Raw genomic sequence first — 12202 nt, forward strand, 5'->3', positions numbered from 1 at the left:
GTCAGCCACTCCTCTGTGGCAGACTCTAAAATTGCAAGAGTAAAGGGAGCAGTGGCACCGTATTGTGATACTGCATTTTTTAATTCTTTAATAATTTGAAAATTAAACCCTGTATGATGTCTCCAAGCAACCCTTTGAGCATCTCTGGTCTCTGATACAGGGAAAGCCTCCACATCTCCCTCCTCTGGCTGATCTGTGGCTGAACTAAAGCTAGAAGACAGGGACTGTCTTAGGACTCTGGGTTGAGGAACGCGAGAACCCAGGAAATTTTCCTTACCCTCTCAAGACCTCCTCCCTGTCTTTAATTTTTGTAGCTGATTAATTAAGTCCTAATACACTTTTTCTAACTTTATTAGTTGTTTAAGAATAGAAATTTTGTCCTGTAACTCCTTTCTGGGATCTACAACCACCATCTCCATAGTGGGGGCATCTGGAGGTGGCAGCACACTGGGAGAGGGCCTTTGGGAAGAGGGCCATTCAGGGTCATAATGTTTGACTGCCTCTTCCTCTAGGTCGGCACAATCTGGCTCTGACAAATTGTCATCAACCTTTGGTTGTATTTTGGATTCTAATTTACGTTTCTTTTTAGTTTGAACATGAAAGACAGCATTTAAACAGCGAAACAAAAGCAGACAATTAACACACGTGAGCAGCAAACAACAAAACAAAAACAGAGAGTTGAGTTCAGGCTGACTTATTTCTTGCCCCATTTTCATTATCATGACTTACCTTTCTCAATGTGGCAGATTCCCGCGGTGGTCACCTTTGTTTCACTTCTGAATTTTTGGCAGACCCTTCTTCCAGTAACATCCCTCACTGGGTCTCTCGTTCTTGCTGCCTCGAGTTAAGCACCACTTTGTTGAGGCCCACACTGCCCGGCTTGGGGGGTCACTGTGTCCCACCCAAGCTGCTGCTCCAATCCATGGGTCAGGGTCTAGCAAGAGAGAGAGTGAGGATGAAGGGGAAGAGACGCAAAGAATGGAGACAAGATAGAGGTTCTGATCAAGTCTCGTTTTATTAAAGGGAAGTCTGGGGTATTTATATGCTTTGCCATGTGCCTTGCAGGCGTGGATACCACATGTGCCTTGCAGCTGGGGGCACTAAACAGCAAAACAAGATATGTGGGATAAACAAGATGTTTATCAGAGTGTGCTCAGCTGTTGTAGGCTGTTGAAAACAAGTCTCTTGTCAGGGTATATGGCTCAAGATGGCTGCAAAGATGATAGCCACTTTTTGCCATGAGTTGGCTCCCAACATAATATATGATTATACAATGTTAAATACATTAATATATTAAACTATATTACTGAATTTCATTTGTATCAATTTGTTTTCAGTGTTCTCTTAAAAAATTCCCTTTCCATCTTAAATTTTAATCTAGCCTCAATCTCTTTTTCTCTCTCATTCATTAATGTTGCCAGATTTTTGTCTATGCTATTATATTTTTCAAAAAATCAGCACATTTCCCAATATATATCTATACATCTTTGAGATCTTTTCTTTTCTTTTCTTTTCTTTTGGGTTTTCAAGATAGGGTTTCTCTGTGTGGCTTTTATAGCAGTCAGTTTAGCTAACAGCTCTGAGCTCCCAGCCACCTGCCAGAGCCCTCTGGATTTGCAACTGAAAGACACACACACACACACACACAGAGAGAGAGAGAGAGAGAGAGAGAGAGAGAGAGAGAGAGAGAGAGAGATGCACCAGTTAACTTTAAAACGCCTTGGCTAGCTCAAAGGTTGGGCACACCTAAACCTTCCCCTGCTAGCAAACACTCCTCTCTCTACTCCTGAGTGGCCACTGGCTGCTTACCTGAGTTCTCACATGGCTGGTTGGCTTCCCCTCCTGCAGCTCATTTTTCCAACCCCTCTCCCCAAGTCATGGCGGTTCTCCCCCTTTCTCTCTCCCAGTTCCTCCACCATGCAAATCTCTAAGTCCTGCCTCAGTCTACATGCCTAGCCATTGGCTGTTGGCTCTTTATTGATTGATCAAAAATCAATTGGGGACAAGGACTTTCAGCGTTTAGATGTACAGATTCCCGATCTGGGGAGCCGGATTAGTTCAAAGCAGCAGAACCAATACCTAATAGCTTTGGCTGTCTTGGAGCTTATTGACCAGGCTAGCCAGGAACTCACAGAGATCCTCCTGCCTCTGCTCCCAAGTTCACGAGTGGGCAGCTCTGTGCTGTCCAGAAGACAGACTTTTCAGAGCCCTGTTTTTGTGACCTTATTTTATGGTCCTTGTTTCTACTGCAGAATACAGTCAGTCTGAGAGTTAGGGCTTCAGTGTATAAAGGGGCAGACAATAACCATCCAGTGTACAGTATTCAGCCGTGTTGACCTCACTTTTACTTAAAAAATTCTTTTTCTTAAAATATCATTTTTAGTCACTTTAGGACTTTTTTGTGTAATTTTCTTAGAAATAAGTACTTAGATTGCATTTTATGCAGTTAAGATTTAGGATCATAGCCGGGCAGTGGTGGTGCACACCTTTAATCCCAGCACTTGGGAGGAAGAGGCAGGTGGATTTCTGAGTTCGAGGCCAGCCTGGTCTACAGAGTGAGTTCCAGGACAGCCAGGGCTACACAGAGAAATCCTGTCTCGAAAAACAAACAAACAAGATTTAGGATGATGTTATGTTAGGTGTATCTAATACATAAATAAAATGTGCAGGGAAATGCCTCCTACAGCATCTTACAGTTTTCATATTTAAAAGTCAAAGGATGAAGCATAGCTCGGTCACAGAGGACTCACCTGCAGCTCAAGGCCTTGGGCTCAGTTCCCAGGACTGCAACAAAGAAACCACCAAACCCTAAGTGCATATGTGTGCATCTATTTTCCTACTTTTTCTAACTTACTGCCAGTTTTAAATCTTATTTGAAATGTATGCACTCACTTTCTTTTCATTTCTGTGGTATAAACTGACCAGTGTCATATTTTTTTGTCCAAGTTATTGATTCACTTGTTGGCTGTGTCTAAATGTGATTCACCTGTTAATCCGGCCACTGAGATCCTTGACACGTGAAATTTGAGGTCACGGGCCACAAGTAATAAACAAAACAAAACAGAAAAACAACAAAAAGCTGAGTCAGAGAGACTTGGCAGTTTTGGTTGGTTTCTTGTAAGATTCTGGTTGCAGGTGTGGTAGATTTTGGAGGAGCATTACCCAGCATATGAAGGGCAGTAGGTGTGTTAAATGTATATCACAGCCTACGGATGCTTATTCTATTTTGATAAGTTTACAGGTGGAACGTTTTTATTTGCAGGACTAAGTTACTCATCAGCTTGGTCATGGGTGGTGCTGGGCAGGTGGTAGTGTCTAAAAGACAAAAGAGTTGTAGACTCATCCAGCCTCGGCATTCTCAATCAAAACCGAGTCACCCAGGGCAAGACTCAGCCTGAAAGTCACTGTCAAGCAACATGGAGCAACTTAGAGCATGGCAGTGATTTTGCCAAGTCACACCTGGTTTCCACTCCGAGCATGGCTGAAGGGGTGTGGCCGAGAGCAACGTGGATCTCTGAGGAGGTCTGATCCAAGCAACAGCTGAGCTTCCCTGGGCTGGGACTGCTGGCCACTCTTCTTGTTAGCAAGGTGTGTGGGTGGTAGTGACGGCAGCATCCCAAGGAGCCAGAAGGATGCTGAAGAAGCCAGAGTGTGAATCTCCATCCCCCCACCCGCTTAGCCTGCTGACAAACAAACCAGGAAACCAACCAGCAAGCGAATCCAGAATATTTACTTCATAGAGTCCTGGCCTCAGAGTCTAAAGAAGGCCACTGAAGGCTACAGATGACTGAGTGCTCTCCTGCTCCTGTGTCTGCTCTATATCCCTCTGTGCACACTAGAACCTGTGGTGTCTACAGTGAAAATAAAAAGCCTAAATAGACCCTCCCCCGCCATGGGTTTAGTCACTTGCTTTTGTTAGTAAGTTGAGAGGCCACACAGCTAAGCAGGGTGTCTACACTTCTGCTGTAGACACCCTTTGACATACTGGACACAGTGGTGATGGTGCCTAAGTTGTTTTTCAATACCTTGGAGTCTGCCTTTGTCTACCAAACCAGCTGCAGCCACCGACTCTTCAGTCGGGTATGGGTAGATGTCGGTGGGTGGCTTTTGATGCAGGAGGTCTTCACTGCTGGATCTCTGTGATGCCCCTGTCTTCTGAAATGTTTTCCTGTGAAGAGGCATGCAGTTTGTTACACACACGTGCACATCAACAATTATGCCCACCTTTCCTTGGCCCAGTGAAAATAAATAAATAAATAAACAAACAGATAAATAGGAAAGCATATGAATGCTTCTATGCACGGTGGAGGAGAAAGTTTATTGTAAATATGTGAAAGAGCATAGCCAGAGGCAGACGCATCTGGGAGACTCCAGAGTGGTTGTGACCCTGAACCATGTGGGGGGAGCGGGAGGGCACTGGAGACAGGGGAACTAAGAACAGCAGCCCAGCCCCTGGCCTGGAGAGTTCTGGGTATACGGTGGGATATGCAGCCATACCCTGTGACAGGTAGGGACTGAGGGATGCTGGGAGAACCTGGAGGTAGGTCTGTTTTGATATGTTAAATGGACACCTCAGCTGCTTGTCCTGAGTTTGGAATTTGACATAGGTCTCTATTTTCATGCCTGAGACGACTTTTCTTTTCTTTTCTTCCTTTTTTTTTTTCTTCTCCTTGTGCTGGAGATTTAACCTAGAGCTTAGACATGGTAGGCATGTGTCATTCCAGTAAGCTACAAGCCTTTAACTCTGTTTGGAGACAGGGTTTTCACTGTATAGCTCAGGCTAGCCTTGAATGGATAGTCCTCTGCTTCATTCTCCACCTCAGCCTCCCAAGTGCTAAGATTATGTATGTACCACCACAGCTGGCCGCCCGTTTTCTAATCCTTGTCTTCTGGAAGGCATGTTTGGGGTTTGTCCTGTCTCTATACTGTGTGCACTGTGTGCACACGCTTTCTCTGCAAAGCTCACTGATGCAGGGATTTGCATGCTGCATAACAGAGCACAGGTTCCTTCAGTAACAATAGCTTTGTGCACTAGGATATATTGTGCATAAGTGCACATGAGATAAACTTCGCCACCTTAACTCCATTGAGATGGTTTGGCGGCCTTAAGTACACTCACAATCGTACTTACTGTTCTTAGCAGGACATCTCCCCTGAGCCTATGCATCTTGATGTTGAAATAAAAACTCTGAATTTATTTGCCATAACCTAGAACATCACCAGTTCATGTAAATTATTTTCTCATTCTTCATACAAAGCATGGATTGTAAATTCTAGCACTATCCATAATCCTTACAGCGCCCTTTTCTCCGAGATGAATGCAGACAGCCTCTATCCTTCCTAAGGCCAAGAAAACCAGGGAGGCAGAAGAAGTCTCCAGAGCACTAATAAAGAAGAAACACATGTCTACCTACCTCTGGCAACCAAAGGCAAGTCCCCAGGAGAAAGAAACCTCGCCACTACTTCATTGTCGGGTTTTCTTAATCATTGAGTCTGCCATGAGGAAGAGAGAAGACAACTGTGATGGTTTGTGTATGCTCGGCATACACATGGAATGGCACTATTAGAAGGTGTGGCCCTGTTGAAGTAGGTGTGGCCTTGTTGGAGTAGGTGTGTCACTGTGGGCGTGGGCTTTAAGACCCTCATCCTAGCTGCCTGGAAGTCAGTATTCTGCTAGTAGCCTTCAGATGAAGATGTAGAACTCTCAGCTCCTCCTGCACCATGCCTGCCTGGATGCTGCCATGTTTCTGCCTTGATGATAATGGACTGAACCTCTGAATCTACAAGCCAGCCCCAATTAAATGTTGTTCTTATAAGAATTGCCTTGGCCATGATGTCTCTTCACAGAAGTAAAACCCTAACTGAGACAACAACACACACCTGTTCACTGTGGAGGTCAAGGTCAACCAGAAGTAAATGAAACTGGCTGGGGGGGGGGGGGGCGGGCAGGAAGCTCTGTGACTGGGAAGCAACAGTCAGTACCCTGGTCAGGCCTGATGCACACCACGAGACAGAACCAACCACTTCAGCTCCTGCTAAGCTGTGGATATTGACATCAAAATTAACATCATCTAAACAAAATTCAACTGACTAATTTTAAATGTATGTTGTTGTTGTCTTGCGTTCATTGTGTGTGTGTGCGTGAAAGAGAGAAGGGGGGAGAGAGAGAGAGAGAGAGAGAGACAGAGACAGAGACAGAGAGAGACAGAGGGAGAGAGGGAGAGAGAGAGAGAGAGAGAGAAACTAAGGCCTGGTTTCAATTCCCAGCATCACATAAACTAGGCAGGTGGTATCTAGCTGTAACCTCAAGAGTCTGGAGATGGTAGCAGGAGAGTAAACAGTTGAAAGTCATTTTCAGATATATAAGGAGCTTGAGGCCAGCCTTGGACACATGAGACCCAGAGAAAGGGGGAGAGACAGGATGCAGTCATAAAGGTATAGTTCTAAATGCATGTCTTTAAACATAAAAGGAAATGCTGATCATATACAAACAGTAAGAGCTGCTCAGTTAGGATCTAGAATGTCCTGAGTGTTTATGGCCTGTTCCTCAGCTTGTTGCGCTTGTGGAACTTTTAAGAAGTGCCAAAATTAATTAATTAATTAATTAATTAATTAATTAATTTAAAAAGAGGAAGTGCAATACAATAAGTATTACAATAAGTCAGAGTGACCGTGGAATATTGGTACCCAGACCCCTTTCTTTCTCTCTTTCCTCTCCTCTATGCTTGCACCCCTTTCTGTCTCTCCCCTTTTCTCTGCATCCTGGCCACCATGAGGGGAGCGACTTGCTCTGACACACTCTCACCATAATATACTGCTTTGTCTCAGTCTTGAAAACCGAGGAACCAGTCCACTGTGAACTGACACCTCTGGAACCCTCAACTAAAACAAATAGCTCCTCCTCCTTCAGGTTATCTGAAGCACTTGCTTAGAGTGGTAGAAACTAGGCATGTGGTAGCAATTCAGAGTAGAAGTGATTCCTCTCCCGTGGTCCTCATTTCTGTGATGCAGCGCCACCACACTGAAGTTGAATTTCTTTTCTACTCCTTTTCCCATTTCCCTTGATCTTCTCCAGGATACTTAGCTAGCTACAGTTGTTTACCTAAAAGAGTGACCAACATCTCCATTCACAAAGGATCAGTCTTTATGTAGCCAGCCTTCCTTGGCTCGATGCAGTCATTTTTTAAAATCCTTGTAGTAGGCTTGGAGGTATGAAGAGTCACAGCATAGAGCCCAGCCCTGTCAGACTTGGTCTTTCCTTGTTAACTGTGTAGTGACAAGCTTGTGTCCTGCTATTGGAATTACTCAAGCCGGTAATACATTTCTTTTGTTACAGTCCGTTCACTGCCAAGAGAAACCATCAATAGTCAGTTTCCTTGGAACTGTTGATGGATCCCCAGTGGAAGTGTTCTTCTCTTAGAAACAAAGTCAGCAGAGATTTAAAAGGTAGCGAAATTAGGTACAGCGTATAGAATGACAGGAGTTTAGTTACTTTGTATTCTACTAGTTCTTCCCGCACCAGTAGGAGGGGCTTATCTTGGTTTCTAGTATAAAGCATACACCCTTTAAAAGAGCAGACCAGTTTAACTGGTGTCTTTAGTCAGGAGAAAGAGTCTCAGACATGGAAGAGGGCGTGGTTCCACTTGCAATAGAGAAGAGAAGCCATTGGTGTATGAAGACTGCTATATTTGTCTCGATCTACACAAATGTCCCCATTCCAATTTCCATGGCTCTAGTCCCTAAGTCATGCCCCTATCAGAAACAGAAGCTTCTAGTGCAGTTTACCCTGCAGTTCTGCAGTCCAAACCTCCAGACTTTGGGACTTTATCTGTCCTATGGCTAAAAGAAACCAGATTGTTTTAGGAACACTGTACCACTGTAAGACTTTCCTAGATTTTGGATTGGCTCACATTATTAGGTGTTTGTTTGTTTGTTTGTTTGTTTGTTTTTTGTCTTCTTTGTGTAAGGTTCTTTGAGGTGGGAGGCACCAACCACTCTTGTGATTTTTTTTGGATCATGGTTACCAGCATTGATGTTGAGGACCTTGAGTATCCCAAAGCCCTGTCAAGAAGCATTTTATTTTTAAGTAACCATGACAGCAATTTAAATATCTGTTTCCCACTATATACCATAGCCTTTTTATATACCATTTTCATTTACTAAGAAGCCATCACTATATTCCGTCCTGATGACTGATTTTATTTATATTTATATATTCAAGGTTTAATGGCAAATTTTAGATTTCATCTTCTGTGTGAATGGGAGGCAGCTACACACACTATAGAGGTCAGAGGTCAGCCAGAACCATCATTCCTGATGAGCCATCATCCACTTTGTTTCTAAGACAGCAAAGCTGATTAGGCGAGGCCGGCTGCTCTCGGAGTCTAGGCATCTCCTGTCTTCTCTTTCTCGGGACTGGCACACGTGCCTAGCTCTTATGAAGATGCTTCGTCTAGAATTCAGGTTCTTATGCTGGCACAAAAAGTACTTTACAAACTGAGATCTCTTCTCAGGCCTTTAGATTCCCCCTTCAAGGGCCCGCCTTCTGTTTTGTTTTGATGTTTGGTGCCATCAGTCAGTATCCTGCCCAGGAAAACCTGACCATTTCAAAAGCCAATCATCCACATGCAGTGAGTGAGACGGGGACCTCAGGTTTCTTATGCACTTCAGCAGGAGCTGCAGTGTGTGACGATGGCCTAGTAAGCAGGAGTGTGTGGCTACATACGTCATGGGCATACAGATGCCTCTGTGCTTTAACTCGATGAAACAGGTCCTACTTCTGGCTTTCAATTATTTTTTTTTTCTACTCTAAGAGCTGAGAGCTTTTTTGTGTGAATTATTCTGCTTCTGTCTCTTCCCGACTTTGGTATTTAACATGTTAATGTGTGTGTGTGTGTGTGTGTGTGTGTGTAAATCAGTGTTGAGGCTAGACACTGATGTCAGTTGTATACCTCAATCACTTCCGTGCTGTTTTTTGAGACAGGGTCTCTCACTGAACCTGGAGCTTGCTGACTCTTCTAAACTAGCCAGCAGCTCCAGGGCTCCTCCTGGCTTTATCTCCCCAGTGTAGAGATTACTGGCATGCACTGCCAGCATGTAGCTTATACATGGATGCTGGGCGTCCAAACTCAGGTTTCATATATTTTACTGACTGGGCTGTCTCCTCGGCTCTAACCTGCATATTTTTTTTTCTATAAACTATCTTTTTCTAACAGTGGTATTTCAAACTCTGAAGACATGAAGCATGCATTATTTCCTTTTCTAGATCTTAAACTTCTAAAGGCACCAGTGCCTGAAGGGATAATGAAAAAGTCAGTCATTCACCTCACTGGCTCCTCCATTTGACCTCAGAGAATGGGAATTAAATTCAAAATCACCAAAGGAGCAAAAGTCACGAAACAGTGAATGACGCCATCGTGAATGATTAGCTGGGATTAACTGTAATGGGATTACTGAAGTCACAGCAATGAGGGATTTTGTTTGGAAAGGAAGGACCTCAGTCCTTGCCTTTCTAGATTTATTCTTGGAAATGAATCAGGCTCAGTTGACCCTCCAGTGTTCTGCTTGTATTTGGTAAGCCAACCTAAAAGCAGTTTAACAAAAGTGTTTAATATTAACCTCTGAGGGGTGGGGGTGGGGAGTTGGGACTCTAATGTCAATTAGTCAAAAAGTACACATTAATGACTTAGATGATTAGGAGAAAACACAGATTTTTTTTTTTCAGTTCAAGCATCAGCACATTTTTTTCTCGGACCAATGCAACCGAGCAGACCAAGGTTTGTGTCTGAAGATGAACGAACATATAACTAGCTCAGCCAAGGTCACACTGACAGTGTCCACCAAGATCACACTGACAGTGTCCACCAAGGTCACACTGACAGTGCCCCCCTAGCCAGAGTACCTCTGAGCCAAGGACACTGGCTCTCTTCATCTCTGCAAACCCAGGCAGTGGAGGAGGCTCCAGAACACACAGCTGCCATAGTTTCTCCTAACTATGCAAGACTCATCATGATGCTACCTTCGACGATGTTTCATGTGTTTTCCTAAGTAAATTCAGTCTCAGGCACTTCCTGAGGGTGTGGATGAGAGTTGGTGAGGTTTCTGCTTCTAGAGTTACGGGGGCAATGCTTCTACAGAAGCAACCCTTTCACGAGTTTACTTCTACAGTGTTGAGGACCAAACCCAAGACCCCATGCCTTTGAGGCAAACAGTCTACTGCCGAGTTGGTGAACCGATTCCACCAGCCTGTGAGCTAATTTTTGTGAGGTCTAAGGTTGTTGCTCCAGTCATACTGTGGACGCATGTCTGTAAAGATTTTGAGGGTGTCTTTGCTGGGGATTACTTCACTGAGAAAAGGCCTGAGGATGTCTGGCATTTCATCAAAGCATTGACCTTAGAGAAAAACAAGATCAAATTAAGCCCAAACAAAAGCTCTCTAGCCAGCACTGTCCGGGAATGTCACCAAAACAATACAGGGTTTTCCGTGTTGCTCAAAGTTCAGTGGCATCTGGATCACAGGGAACGGATTTAGGGTTTCCTTGTACCCTTCATACTGAAGGTGCACATTAAGTTGACAGGGGCAATGCCACCAGGGACTTGTAAAGGAAGTAAATAGATCACGTGCTTGAAGAACTTAAGGAGTAGAAGAGAAGCATGGTTCAGAGTCAACTACTTTAAGACGTAAGCTAGCAAGAAAGACAGAAAAAGACCTGTCAAAAATGGCCCAGGCACTGGGTTAAATCCATAACCTGGAGGTGACTGCCTGTAATCTCAGGAAGAGAGGCAGGCGCTTCAGAAGCTCAAGGTGACCCTTTACACGCTGAGTTCAAGGCCAGCCTGTTTCAGAAAAAGAAGAAAAGCAGAGAGAAGGTTGGTCTCCATCTTGATGGTAGAAAGAAGAAAAAAAAAAAAAACATTTAGGAGAAAGAAATGTTGGCTACAACTCAACCTTTGAGCAGGCCAACCTTCAGACTCCATCCTTGTCTTTGGCATCCCTGTAGGTGACCTGTTGTTTGCTGAAATGAAAACACCCAATATCAGGATCTTACCTTAGTAGCATGCTCCCTTACAGCCTTCCGAGAGTTGTCCTTCCAGTTTCCCAAGTCTGAGACTCCTATTATCACAGAGCCATGGGTTATTTGTAGAGGTAATTACAGAGAGAAGAAAAGTCAGGACTAAAGCCATAGATTGAAGGAGAATTTTTGTTTAAATCCATATCACCTTGATGTTAAAGCCAAGGAACCAGGCAGCTAATCTGGCCCAGCTCCTGTGAGTTAAGCCAGGGGATTTCTTGCTTTGCCTTCAAGCTTCCAAGGGCATCCTGGGCAGCAGCATCTGTACACACTGACTCTCCTCTGTGGCTAACAGACAGCTCCTGACACCCGGAGCATCCCTCGGGTGTGTTGTGATGGCATCTAGACACACAATGCAAACCATTGTTGTCCTTGGTCCAGCTCCTAATAGAGAGATGATGTAGAGGTTACTTGTCTTATCATTGTGACAAAATATCAGACACAGTAGCCTAATGGGGTAAGGGTTATTTTTGGCTCATGGTTTTCGAGTCTAGTCCATCAGGATGGCAAAAGCACCATGGTGGGGATGTTGTCTTTTCTGTTACAATTTATGTATTTGAAACCAATCACAGATGAATCTCTGAAATTGCCTCCTTTAGGGGACTATGGACATAGCTCAGTTGATAGAGTGCTTACCTGGCATTCATGAAGTTGTGGGTTTGATTCCCACGAGCATAAAGTGTCATGCTTGTGATTCTTAGCAGTTGGGGCGTGAAGGCAAAATCTGAAGTGCAAGGTCATCCTTGCTGCACATTGAGTTCTAGACTAATCTGGACTATAATGACTGTTTCTCATAGTCTGAGCTATAATGACTAGGTCTCAAAAGAGAGAAACAAAAATAAAGGGGAAAAATCCTGATTTAAATGGGATTAACGTTTTGCTGATATTTTATCAAGGACATTAATGTAAACCTGTGACTGTACTATATCCTGGTCACTACTGCAAACAGAAGAAAGAGAGGACAGAGAAGGAGGAGGAAGAGGAAGAGGAAGAAGAGGAGGAGGAGGAGGGAGAAGAAGAAGGAGAAGGAGAAGGAGAAATAAGAAGAAGGAAGAAGGAAGGAGAAGGAGAAGAAGGAAGAGGAGGAGGAGGAAAAAGAAGAAGAAGGAGGAGGAAGAGGAGGAAGAGGA

The 12202-nt window shown here is 44.1% G+C and overlaps 1 long non-coding RNA gene across 1 annotated transcript; it reads right to left on the reverse strand.

The window, feature by feature from the left end:
* Window positions 1-644: 644 nt before the first annotated feature.
* Window positions 645-11441, reverse strand: LOC143441564 (uncharacterized). The gene is made up of 4 exons (XR_013109124.1): window positions 11049-11441; window positions 5415-5493; window positions 4026-4168; window positions 645-934 (listed from the first exon to the last, which is right to left on the reverse strand). It is a non-coding gene; the product is annotated as an uncharacterized LOC143441564 (long non-coding RNA).
* Window positions 11442-12202: the final 761 nt, after the last annotated feature.

This window comes from Arvicanthis niloticus, chromosome 3 (genome assembly GCF_011762505.2).
Source record: "Arvicanthis niloticus isolate mArvNil1 chromosome 3, mArvNil1.pat.X, whole genome shotgun sequence".
Lineage (NCBI taxonomy): Eukaryota > Metazoa > Chordata > Mammalia > Rodentia > Muridae > Arvicanthis > Arvicanthis niloticus.